The 13,185-nt window shown below is 37.6% G+C and overlaps 1 long non-coding RNA gene across 1 annotated transcript; it reads left to right on the top strand.

Annotated features, from left to right (window-relative positions):
• Positions 2,936-4,515, top strand: LOC110430886. The gene is made up of 3 exons (XR_002448319.1): positions 2,936-3,086; positions 3,186-3,251; positions 4,417-4,515. It is a non-coding gene; the product is annotated as an uncharacterized LOC110430886 (long non-coding RNA).

The raw sequence follows: 13,185 nt of genomic DNA, 5'->3' as shown, positions 1-13,185 counted from the left end.
AATATTTTTCTTTAAATTAAAATTTACTGTAGGAGTTAACAACTTGTTTGAGCATGCATGCCTCTGCATTGGATTTATGGTGATGAGTGGTTTTGGCTAAAGGTTAAAAAGGAATTCAAATTTGGTTTTGAAAATGTTTTGAAATAGGTTTGTTTTTAAAAGAAAAGGGAAACAGAAAATAAAAAGAGAAGGACCCTCCCCTCTGGTTTTGGCCCAAAGGCCCAACTCCTTCCCTCCACGTGTTTTTCCCTCGGCCCAGCCAGCGCAATGGACCGCGGCCCAGCTTCTCTCCCCCCCCACGCCAGCATCCGCCCCCCTCTCTTCTCCCACTAACGAGCGGGCCCCACGACCGTAAGTCACCGCTAGGTGGGACCCCCTGGTCAGCCGCGTCCCCTACCTCTGCCTGTGGGGAAACCGGGCTCTGTCCGAGCAAATCCGCCCCGGACTCCTCGCGCTTGGCTTGAAGCGCACGACTGAGAGCCTCTTAAATAGCGCCCTCGACCTCGCCGAACACCCTACCCCCAATCTTAGCGCAATTCTCTACCCTAGCCAAGCCACAGCAGCCGCAGAGATCGGTCGAGATCGATCGTCTGTTTCGTCGCGTCTTCGCCACCGTGAGATCCTTGCCGAGCTTCTCGTTATCTTTGTGAAGTCACCGAGCCTTTCCTTTCTCTTTTTCGTGCTTTCTACGCTTTGCTTGACCTTGCTGAACCTTGCAGAGCTCTGCCATCCGCCTTTCTCCATCGCGAGCGCGCCCGAGCCTCTCCTCGACATCGGTCTTGCCCTAGGTGAGTCCGCCTTGAGCTCCGCTACGGCCCGGTGCAATCGGTTTGCTTTCTAGTGCCCTAAAACGCTCAAACCGTGGACACCGGCCAACTCTGGCCATGGCGCCGCCGTGATCCCGTCCAACTCCGGCCGGCCAACTCCCTCTCCCCACCCCGATCTAATCTCGGCCGTCTAAACAAAATCCGACGGCCCAAATCAGAAGATACCCATTCAGCCGTGTCTTTTGCAAAAGAGCCCCCTGGTTTTTAAAGTTCCAACCCGCAGTCCAAAGCATAATTTTAAAAATACGCTTTCCAATTTTGAAGACGTAAACTCAGTACACAGATTCAAAATATGCTTTCTCAAAAATTACAGATTTGCCATTTATCCTATTTTGCTCATAAAATATTCGTTTTAACTCCATTTTGATCCATTCAAATTGCGTTAGATTCGTAATCACGAGATCTACAGGTTAGTATCACTATTTTACAAATTTGGAACTTTTTAATTTTGTGATCTTATTTAATTAATTGTTTTCCAATGAAAATCTTAGGAAAATCATAACTTCTTCGTTATAGACCCGATTTTTGTGAACTTTACGTCTGTGTGATCGTAGTGCGATCTATATTTGTTTTATAAACTTTTCATCTTTATTTGCTACTGGTGGTGAATTGTTCTGATTATAGGCTTGTTTGCTTTGTATGTTTGCCTCTGGATGATTACTGTTGATGTGATGACTGAGTTTAGGCGGTGAGCCTTTACGTGGTGATCAAGAAGCACTTTGTGGAAGGTTTGGAACTAAAAGAAGGATATGAGTTTCAATGCAAGTATAGCATGGGATCATCCTTGTTTCCTAACAACTTTAATCACAAAATTTATATTGCATGTGTCTTCTTGCTAAGGATTTCCTAGTATTGATCTTATACCTTGTCACCTATGGATTTGCATTGGGTAGCTTATGCTAGTGCTCCACTAAACCATGATCTTGTAATTTGATTAATGGAATATGCAATAAACATTAAAAGTGTACTTTTTAGCAACTTTGGTAAAGAGGGCTGGAGCATTGGGCTATCCTATGGTGCTCTAGTTTCTCTCCATAAGGACTTATCTGTATATGACCATCCGGGACATACAGTACAAGTGTGAGGGCTACATGGCTGTGGCTTTAGCTCAGTATGAGGACCTTTTCTAGCTTGTTAGTGGTTACCCTTGTGGCGCAAATGGGGAATAGCAGACCGTGGATTCCTGTGGGTGAATCACATGGACTGACTACTGAAACCAAGCGGCCCTAACTTGTTAGACGAACCTTTGAAAGGCTTCATAGTGAACCCTATCGGCCTCCCTAGAAAGGGGGTTAAGAGATTAGCTACCTCGGGCGAAAGGGTAAATCACGACTCATAGTGAAAGTGTACAACCTCTGCAGAGTGTACAACTGATATATCAGCCGTGCTCACGGTCACGAGCGGCCTTGGACCAATAGAGAATAAATGATCACTAATGGCAAATCATTAATGGTGTTATTGTTAATATGTTGTTTATGCTATTCTTTATTCACTTTACTTGATCATGAGTTTATGTCACACCCAAAAATTTTTGATTTTGGTTGTGCGTAGAAAACATTAATGAAAATAAATAATTTGATATTTGGATAAAATTTTTTAAGTTTAATTTTATAGTGTCAACTAGTTGTATAAAGAATATGAATCTTCAAACTTTTCTAAATTCAATTGATGGAATTTTGGTTGATGTCATAGATCAATCTTCCTTATCTGGCACGTCTTTATCTTTTTTTATAATCAAATTCTTTGTTTCTCCACTCAAGTTTTTACTGAGAGCTTCTGAAAATCTTTTCTTTCTACAAATCACTCATTTGAGTATATTATCTATGAATCTCTATCCACAGCCTTCTTTGGATATTTTCTGAATTTTCTAAAGATTTCTCTCTTTTACCTTGGAGAAAAATCTATTCTTTTAGATGGTCGAGTTAAAATTATTATTTTTTAGTTATCACGGTAAGATCTTTTGCCTAGTCGCGGCAACTCCTCTTTGTTGCACCAGCATCGCAGCCCAAATCAAACTCGGCGCGAGTTGGCATGTCGAGGCCCTTCATCAGCCTATAATAACCAGCCTAGTCCTTACCCAGCATCGTCAATGGCTTCGCATCATTTAGTGCCCCATCGCATCTGCCCTAGCAATCACCATCGGCCATCGTCACGAAGTCAAGTGTCGCCGCCATCAGCAAGCCGCATAGGGCACCTAGGACTGCTGCACAAGTCCCTCAGCTGGTCATCCTTACCTCTGGAATCTCCTTGCCGATCCATGTAAAAGCATCTAATCTCATGCATGCTATCTCTTTGCTTTCCATCGCTATTTTTTTCTAAGTATTTTTTCTGATCGCGAGGCAAACAACCATATGGCAGATCGTAGCCAGGTCCGTAGAAGCCAATAGCAGGAGGTTGGGCAATCAAGATCGAGATTTGGTTTAGGTAACGAAAATATCAATTTCGTTTTTGTCCTCTACCTTGCCTCTTGATTAGGTCTGGTAATTAGGTTAATCTTGCCGCAATATTTTATTCTTTTGCTAGATCTGTCATGGCGTTTGTTTGAGGGCCTTATAGGTCGGTATTGTCAGGAGAATAAACTAAATTGGTTTATCTAATTATTTTGCTTTCATGTAGAATGCTTATTAATTAAATTCGTTGCACTAGATGAGGATCGGTGCAATTTCTGAGTAATGCTATGTTCCAAACCAACGTGTTCATACTGTAGCTTAGATTAAATAATTTAGGGTCCTAAATAACTTTATGATGAATATAAAAGTTTTAGATAAACTTACATAGATGCTTGTGCCGTGTTTGATCATTGTTTTTGCTTGGACAATCACAGTAAATACCGTAAACTTGTTTTAGTGCTCACGTTGTTTTGCATGTTAAAATTTAACTATCATCATGATATTAAATTAGGTATAATTATAATATCATCAGCTTCAACACGTATCATGAGTAATTTGAACATACATCACACATGTTCTGTCATCTTTATTGTAAAAGTTAAACTTTACTTGATTAAATGGTACATGCATGCTTATATTTAAAACATAATTTAACTAATCTGAATTAGTGGGTTCCACATGTTTTTTTTATAGTTTAAATAAATCAAACTCGTAATTGTTTCTTTTTATAATATACAAACATAAATAAGATATTTTTAGTATTAGTGTATTTCTGAATTATAATCTTATTTAGTCTTAACACATATTATGACAGATTAGTTGCTCTCATGTGTTTTATGTTCTCTGTAGTAAATGATTAAATGGATGAAACCCATTCACATATTATAAATAAAATATGGCTAGTTTAACTCGGCTTTTAAAATAAAATGTGATTTTGTCCAATCTAAATTAACAACATTCTCATAGTTTTATTGAACTAATATAAACAAGGCTTGTAGTCTTTTTTTTTCTGTTGCAATATAAAGTTCTCGTAGTCGTTTTTGTATAATGATAGTTCCTTTATCGGTGTCTCTTGCGCTCACGTGACCGTAGTAACTAGTTATCTTGTAGTATGTTGCTTCATCTTGTGTGGTGTACTGTTCTTAGTTGTTTCTATTTGTTGCTTGTATGTTTATATGCTTGGTGCATGCTACGAGTAGAGAACGAGAACCATTTTATCGGTGTTGAAGATTAAGAGGGCTATGACCAGAAGATAACTCAAGGTTCTCTAAAGGAGTTGCTTTGGATATAAAGCAAGCTTAAGGCAAGTATAACTTGGGACTATCCTTGTTACCTACACACTTTTAATACATATTTCATATGCATGTGTCCACCTTGATGACCTTAGCAAAATCATAGATGATTGTTATCCTGAATTCCTTGTTACCTATTTTGGATATACATTTGGGTAGTTCTTGCTAGTGCTTGATTTATAATCCATGATCTTGTAACATGAATATTTGAATATACAATAAACAATAAAATAAGCTTTCTAGCAACTTGAATATAAAGGGTGGAAAGAACTCTAGCTTTTGCTGGATTGATCTTGACCCTCCATAAGGACTTATCCCTTGGCAAAAGCTGGGACAACTCGTACAACCATGAGGGCTATATGGCTCTGGCTTTAGCTCAGTATGAAGAACTTTTCTAGCTTGTTAGAGGTTACTCGAAAGGGCGGAGGGGCTGAACCGTTTTGGGTATAGTGCGAGCCCCTGTCCTTATGTGTATAGGCTGCGCGTCATTGTGCCATTTCGAAGGGGGGTATCTATATCTACACGCAAAGGAAACCTTGCGGCCCTAACATGTTAGACGAACTTTTGAAAGGCTCCATAGTGATCCCTGCCGACCTTCCTTGGAAGTGGGTTAAGAGGCTGATCATCTCGGGCGAAAGCGTAAATCATGACTCATGGGTAAAGATGTACAACCTCTGCAGAGTGTTAAATCTGGTATACTAGCCGTGCCCACGGATACGTGCGGCCCGGAAAACTGACGGAATAGATGGACACTGACGAACATGATTAATGATGATAAATGATGGTTTATTATGTTGTTTATATGTGATATTCTTAATTCTTGTATACATTGATCATGTGGTTATGGGATTTAATTATGCTACCTTGATATTTGCTATTTAATGATAAATATGGTACATACACATAAAAGCTAAATGCAGTCAAACCAGTGTCAGCTATTTGAGCGTCATGAACCCCTGGTTATACTTGCTGAGTACAATATGTGCTCACTCTTACTATTTCCCACCACTCCAGTCTATTAGAAAGAGTTGATCAAAAGAGCAATGGAGTCACGAAGGACGTCCTCAGGATACAAGAAGTGCTAGGCATATGTTACCCCCAGTCAACCGTCCCTGTGAAGCTTGAGCCTGAAGATTAGTTATTGTGTTGGAATTCTCTAATGTAAGTGTTAATTATAAGTATGTTTTCGTTATATAACATTTGTTTATCATACTGTTACTTCTGTTGTTATATGTGTGGACTTCCTGGACACACATATGGCTAGCCTGGTTTTGTTTTTTAAAACCGGGAGTGACAGAGTGGTATCAAAGCAGTGTTGACTGTAGGACATATGCCTAGGTAGCACTGGTCGATTAGAAAAGTCTAATTTGCTATAAAACTATTTTATTATCCCTTGGCTCTTTGAGTTTGATTATTTCTCAATCCTTGTCATATTGTATCCCTTCCGGGAATAGCTTCCTTTGAGCTAATTCTATTTATCACTTTGTCCTTTATTTACTTGTTTTACTTAACTTTTCAAAACTTGCTTTATTAAAAATTCGATGGCCTTTTGTCATCTCTAACCCTCCCTTTAGGATGACCACCATATGGAAGAAACACGTATAGAATCGATGATGTGTTGTGTGCTTGTCTTGTTTGGTGTGTTGCTTGTGTGTCGTCTCTATTTTTGTGTTTTGAAGGAGGCCCAATAGGTATCGTCTTTAGAAGTAGCTCAATCATGTTAAGTGGGGTAGCATCCGCTACCGTCATCTAAGTATCTCAAGTTTCAAGACATGAAGACCTAATGATCAATCTTATTCTTCTTGTATATCTATTTCATGTATATCAAACTTTATCTTTTCTATCATCAATCTTCATCTTATTTTTTTTGTTAGTCCTTGGCCCTTGATCTTTTACCTTATAATATAATAATCTAAAGATCAACTTCATCCTTTCAGTCTATTTTTCTTGTCATCGATCTTTGTGTTTCTTGTGACCCACCATTATTTTTCTAGTTGACCCTTGTTAGTCTACACTTATTTTACCAACTCTCATCATAGAGCTTGAAATAACATTGAAGAACCAATCTTCATTCTCCTTATCAATCCTTGCTAATACTCTTTTATCATAAGTCTCAAAACAACCTTGAGGATCTCTTTTATCCTTCGTTCTAGTCACTTCGAATCTCGGGACGAGATTCCCGTTAAGTGGGGTAGATTGTCACACCCCAAAATTTTTGATTTTGGTTGTGCATAGAAAACATTAATGAAAATAAATAATTTGATATTTGGATAAAATTTTTTAAGTTTAATTTTATAGTGTCAACTAGTTGTATAAAGAATATGAATCTTCAAACTTTTCTAAATTAAATTGATGGAATTTTGGTTGATGTCATAGATCAATCTTCCTTATCGGGCACGTCTTTATCTTTTTTTTATAATCAAATTCTTTGTTTCTCCACTCAAGTTTTTACTGAGAGCTTCTGAAAATCTTTTCTTTCTATAAATCACTCATTTGAGTATATTATCTATGAATCTGTATCCACAGCCTTCTTTGGATATTTTCTGAATTTTCTAAAGATTTCTCTCTTTTACCTTGAAGAAAAATCTATTCTTTTAGATGGTCCAGTTAAAATTATTATTTTTTAGTTATCACGGTAAGATCTTTTGCCTAGTCGCGGCAACTCCTCTTTGTTGCACCAGCATCGCAGCCCAAATCAAACTCGGCCCGAGTTGGCATGTCGAGGCCCTTCATCAGCCTATAATAATCAGCCTAGTCCTTACCCAGCATCGTCAATGGCTTCGCATCATTTAGTGCCCCATCGCATCTGCCCTAGCAATCACCATCGGCTATCGTCACGAAGTCAAGTGTCGCCGCCATCAGCAAGCCGCATAGGGCACCTAGGACTGCTGCACAAGTCCCTTAGCTGGTCATCCTTACCTCTGGAATCTCCTTGCCGATCCATGTAAAAGCATCTAATCTCATGCATGCTATCGCTTTGCTTTCCATCGCTATTTTTTTCTAAGTATTTTTCTGATCGCGAGGCAAACAACCATATGGCAGATCGTAGCCAGGTCCGTAGAAGCCAATAGCAGGAGGTTGGGCAATCAAGATCGAGATTTGGTTTAGGTAATGAAAATATCAATTTCGTTTTTGTCCTCTACCTTGCCTCTTGATTAGGCCTGGTAATTAGGTTAATCTTGCCGCAATATTTTATTCTTTTCCTAGATCTGTCATGGCGTTTGTTTGAGGGCCTTATAGGTCGGTATTGTCAGGAGAATAAACTAAGATGGTTTATCTAATTATTTTGCTTTCATGTAGAATGCTTATTAATTAAATTCGTTGCACTAGATGAGGATCGGTGCAATTTCTGAGTAATGCTATGTTCCAAACCAACGTGTTCATACTGTAGCTTAGATTAAATAATTTAGGGTCCTAAATAACTTTATGGTGAATATAAAAGTTTTAGATAAACTTACATAGATGCTTGTGCCATGTTTGATCATTGTTTTTGCTTGGACAATCACAGTAAATACCGTAAACTTGTTTTAGTGCTCACGTTGTTTTGCATGTTAAAATTTAACTATCATCATGATATTAAATTAGGTATAATTATAATATCATCAGCTCCAACACGTATCATGAATAATTTGAACATACATCACACATGTTCTTTCATCTTTATTTTAAAAGTTAAACTTTACTTGATTAAATGGTACATGCATGCTTATATTTAAAACATAATTTAACTAATCTGAATTTGTGGGTTCCACATGTTTTTTTTATAGTTTAAATAAATCAAACTCGTAATTGTTTATTTTTATAATATACAAACATAAATAAGATATTTTTAGTATTAGTGTATTTCTGAATTATAATCTTATTTAGTCTTAACACATATTATGACAGATTAGTTGCTCTCATGTGTTTTATGTTCTCTGTAGTAAATGATTAAATGGATGAAACCCATTCACATATTATAAATAAAATATGGCTAGTTTAACTCAGCTTTTAAAATAAAATGTGATTTTGTCCAATCTAAATTAACAACATTCTCATAGTTTTATTGAACTAATATAAACAAGGCTTGTAGTCTTTTTTTTTTCTGTTGCAATATAAAGTTCTCGTAGTCGTTTTTGTATAATGATAGTTCCTTTATCGGTGTCTCTTGCGCTCTCGTGACCGTAGTAACTAGTTATCTTGTAGTATGTTGCTTCATCTTGTGTGGTGTACTGTTCTTAGTTGTTTCTATTTGTTGCTTGTATGTTTATATGCTTGGTGCTTGATACGAGTAGAGAACGAGAACCATTTTATCGGTGTTGTAGATTAAGAGGGCTATGACCAGAAGATAACTCAAGGTTCTCTAAAGGAGTTGCTTTGGATATAAAGCAAGCTTAAGGCAAGTATATCTTGGGACTATCCTTGTTACCTACACACTTTTAATACATATTTCATATGCATGTGTCCACCTTGATGACCTTAGCAAAATCATAGATGATTGTTATCCTGAATTCCTTGTTACCTATTTTGGATATGCATTTGGGTAGTTCTTGCTAGTGCTTGATTTATAATCCATGATCTTGTAACATGAATATTTGAATATACAATAAACAATAAAATAAGCTTTCTAGCAACTTGAATATAAAGGGTGGAAAGAACTCTAGCTTTTGCTAGATTGATTTTGACCCTCCATAAGGACTTATCCCTTGGCAAAAGCTGGGACAACTCGTACAACCATGAGGGCTATATGGCTCTGGCTTTAGCTCAGTATGAAGAACTTTTCTAGGTTGTTAGAGGTTACCCAAAAGGGCGGAGGGGCTGAACCGTTTTGGGTATAGTGCGAGCCCCTGTCCTTATGTGTATAGGCTGCGCGTCATTGTGCTATTTGGAAGGGGGTATCTATATCTGCGCGCAAAGGAAACCATACGGCCGTAACATGTTAGACGAACTTTTGAAAGGCTTCATAGTGATCCCTGCCGACCTTCCTTGGAAGTGGGTTAAGAGGCTGATCACCTCGGGCGAAAGGGTAAATCATGACTCATGGGTAAAGATGTACAACCTCTGCAGAGTGTTAAATCTGGTATACTAGCCGTGCCCACGGATACGGGCGGCCCAGAAAACTAACGGAATAGATGGACACTGACGAACATGATTAATAATGATAAATGATGGTTTATTATATTGTTTATATGTGATATTCTTAATTCTTGTATACATTGATCATGTGGTTATGGGATTTAATTATGCTACCTTGATATTTGCTATTCAATGATAAATATGGTACATACACATAAAAGTTAAATGTAGTTAAACCAGTGTCAGCTATTTGAACCTCATGAACCCCTGGTTATACTTGTTGAGTACAATATGTGCTCACTCTTGCTATTTCCCACTACTCCAGTCTATTAGAAAGAGTTGATCAAAAGAGCAATGGAGTGACGAAGGACGTCCTCAGGATACAAGAAGTGCTAGGCATATGTTACCCCCAGTCAACCGTCCCTGTAAAGATTGAGCCTGAAGATTAGTTATTGTGTTGCAATTCTCTAATGTAAGTGTTAATTATAAGTATGTTTTGGTTATATAACATTTGTTTATGATACTGTTACTTCTGTTGTTATATGTGTGGACTTCCTGGGCACACATATGGCTAGCCTGGTTTTGTTTTTTTAAAACCGGGTGTGACTGTTTACTTTGGGACTCGACAACTTGATGCTACTCAAATGCTAAAATTGTGACAACTAAAAGCTACATGCAGTTGAACCAGTGTCTAGCCTTTGAGCCTCATGAACCTTATGTTATTCTTGCTGAGTACGAGATGTACTTACGCTTGCCTTTACATTTTATTTGGATAAAAATATCGGATGGGTACCAGATTGGAAGCTTGGAAAATAGTTTAGGCTTGTGCTCAACCAGTCAGTTGTCCCTGTGGATTTGGAGCTTTCGCCTGAAGAACGGAGTGTCTTCCCGCTGTTTGCTATCTAAAGTTATATCTAAGCATTAACTATTGATATTACCCCTTATTTGTGGCTATATATGAGATTTGACTTCCTAGGCTCACATATGGTGTGTATCTGGTTTTGTTATTAAAAACGGGTGCTACATTCACCCTCCTCCGGCCATGGCGCCACCGTCAAGACCCGCCGCCGGCCGGCGAAATTGTGCCCAACCTCTCCCAGCCATCTGATTCTAGATCAACGCCCCAGATTAGAAGATACCCCTTCGTTGGGATTTTTCTTAAAGAGTCCCTGTAATTTATTGAAAACAAACCTGCAGTCCTTTACGTGTTTAGAAAATACGTTTTGTTGTTTTGAAAACGTAAACTGACTCGGTGCTTTTCAAAATACGTTTTCTATATTTACAAAATTGACACTGAGTTTGTTTTAGCCATGAAATTTTCCTTTTAACTCCGATTTAACCCATTCAAATTGCGTTAGGTTCATTTACATGTAAACTACATGTTAGTAACCTTGGTTCACTAGTTTGAAACTTTTTAATTTCGTGACTCTATTTAATTAATTACTTTTCCAAAGAAAATCATTGAAAAATCATATACCGTCCGTTTTAGCTCTGATTTTTGTGATCTTTACGTCTATGTGGTCGTAGCGATGCGTAGAATCATTTTATAAACTTTTATATTTGTTTTTCTACTATTGGTGTAATCTTCTATTGGTAGTCTTGTTTGTTTCGTGTATGTTTGCCTCCGATTGTTTGTGTGTTGATGATCGATGATCGAGAATAGACGGTGAGCAGTACTTCGGTGAATAATTTGTGGTGATCAAGAGTGCTTTAGTGATCAAGATCAATACTTGGACAACTAGCAAGATCAGTAGGAGCACTTGGAACAAGGCAAGTATAGCATTTGAGTTTTCTTTCTGTGGCCATGATCTTGTGACTTGATTAATGTTAAGTAACAAACGATAAAAATGACTTTTTAGCCACTTGATGATTTATCTGTAAGTGATAACCGGGACAACAGTGCAACCATGAGGGCTATAATGGCTCTAGCTTTAGTTAAGTACGAATAACTTTTCTAGCTCGTTAGTGATTACCCGCGTGGCGCAATTGGGGCATAGCAGACCGTGGATTTCTGCGGGTGGATCACACGGACTAACTAATGAAACCAAGTGGCCCTAAGTTGTTAGATGAACCTTTAAAAGACTTCATAGTGATCCCTGCCGACCTCCCTAGGAAGGGGGTTAAGAGATTAGCTACCTCGGGTGAAAGGGTAAATCCTGACTCATGGGTAAAGATGTACAACCTCTATAGAGTGTTAAAAACTAGTATACTAGCTGAGCTCATGGTCAAGAGCACCCTTGGGGATTCTTGCATTAAGGGTGATGATTCTTGTTGTGTTAAGATGTGCATTATGTATTGTTTAATGCTCTACATTATTTATGTCACATTGATCATGAGACTGTGGGATCTATAAATTCTAGTTGCTATACTTGTGGAGTTCGACATGGACTCACTCTTGCTATTTCCCCCACCTCGGGAGGAGTTTAGGCTTGTGATCAACCAGTCAGTTGGATCTTGTAGAGAGAAGTTAATACCTGAAGTTTGGAGTTGTTTATCCATTGTTTGTTATCAAAGGTTATCTCTTTTATACTAAATACGTTATATAATCTATGCATTGTCTTTTGATATTACCCCTCATTTGTAGCTATATGTGAGACATGCTTCTAAAACTCACATATGGTGCATATCTGGTTTTGTCCTTAAAATCAGGTATTACAAAGTAGTATCATAGCAATGCTGACTGTAGGACAAAAGCCTAGTTAGAAATTGGCCGTCTCAAGGTTTTAAATTGTTATAAAATCCTTGTTCTATAAACCTTGATATTTTTCTCTACACTATATCTTTTCTATTGCTATTCATCTTTACCTTGTTGCTTATTTTAAAAGTACTTGTTCTTATCTTCACTCCATGATTTGTTATGCTTTTAGAACCTTCTCTTACCTCTTCTTGTGTCATCAAAACAGAAGTTTTAGGGTCTTTGTCCTTAATATAAAGAGAACGATAGTATTGCAAGTTGAGTCAATGTTTGAAGTGTGAACCTTTAGTGCTTAGTTGGTTTATCGTTATGCTTTTGTTTGATTTGGATCTTTATAATGAGTGTAATGATATTGTGAGTTTTCTCTACAATTTCATTTAGTTAGGCCTAAGGTATAAGTATTAATGAAATAAATAGTTGGGTTTTGGTTTTCTCTTGCTATCTTATTCTGCCTTTCTGGAGTATCTCGTCTTTATCAGTTTATATCTCTGTTCTTGGATGACCAAAAATCATGAGAAAATTTTGGATAATAGTAGACCTCAAGATCTCTCTCTGACCGCAAGAATAACCATCATAGCTGTTGTGGTTTGGGGGTTACAAAAATCGTAAGATGATACAATTGTGCTGTCAAGAAATCTGGACCAGTTTCTGTTAATTACTGTTTGAGACAAATATAACTGTAGAATTTGGAAAAGTCTTCTACAGAAAAGTTTTAGATAAATTGCTATGCTTTCCAACAGTTTAATCTGGAACTTTATTGGATAAGTAGAACCCGATATATGATATACAATTGGATGTTTCTGTTCTGTTTCAAAATCTGGACATATCTGGTATTTCCTAATTTCAGCCAAATTAACTTGAGAATCTAGGAAAATGTTGTGTACAAAAGTTGTAGAGGATTTTATAAGATTTTCAGCAAAATAAGG

The sequence above is a fragment of the Sorghum bicolor genome, chromosome 10 (assembly GCF_000003195.3).
Source record: "Sorghum bicolor cultivar BTx623 chromosome 10, Sorghum_bicolor_NCBIv3, whole genome shotgun sequence".
NCBI classification, from domain to species: Eukaryota; Viridiplantae; Streptophyta; class Magnoliopsida; order Poales; family Poaceae; genus Sorghum; species Sorghum bicolor.
This window is presented reverse-complemented; position numbering and strand designations above follow the sequence as displayed.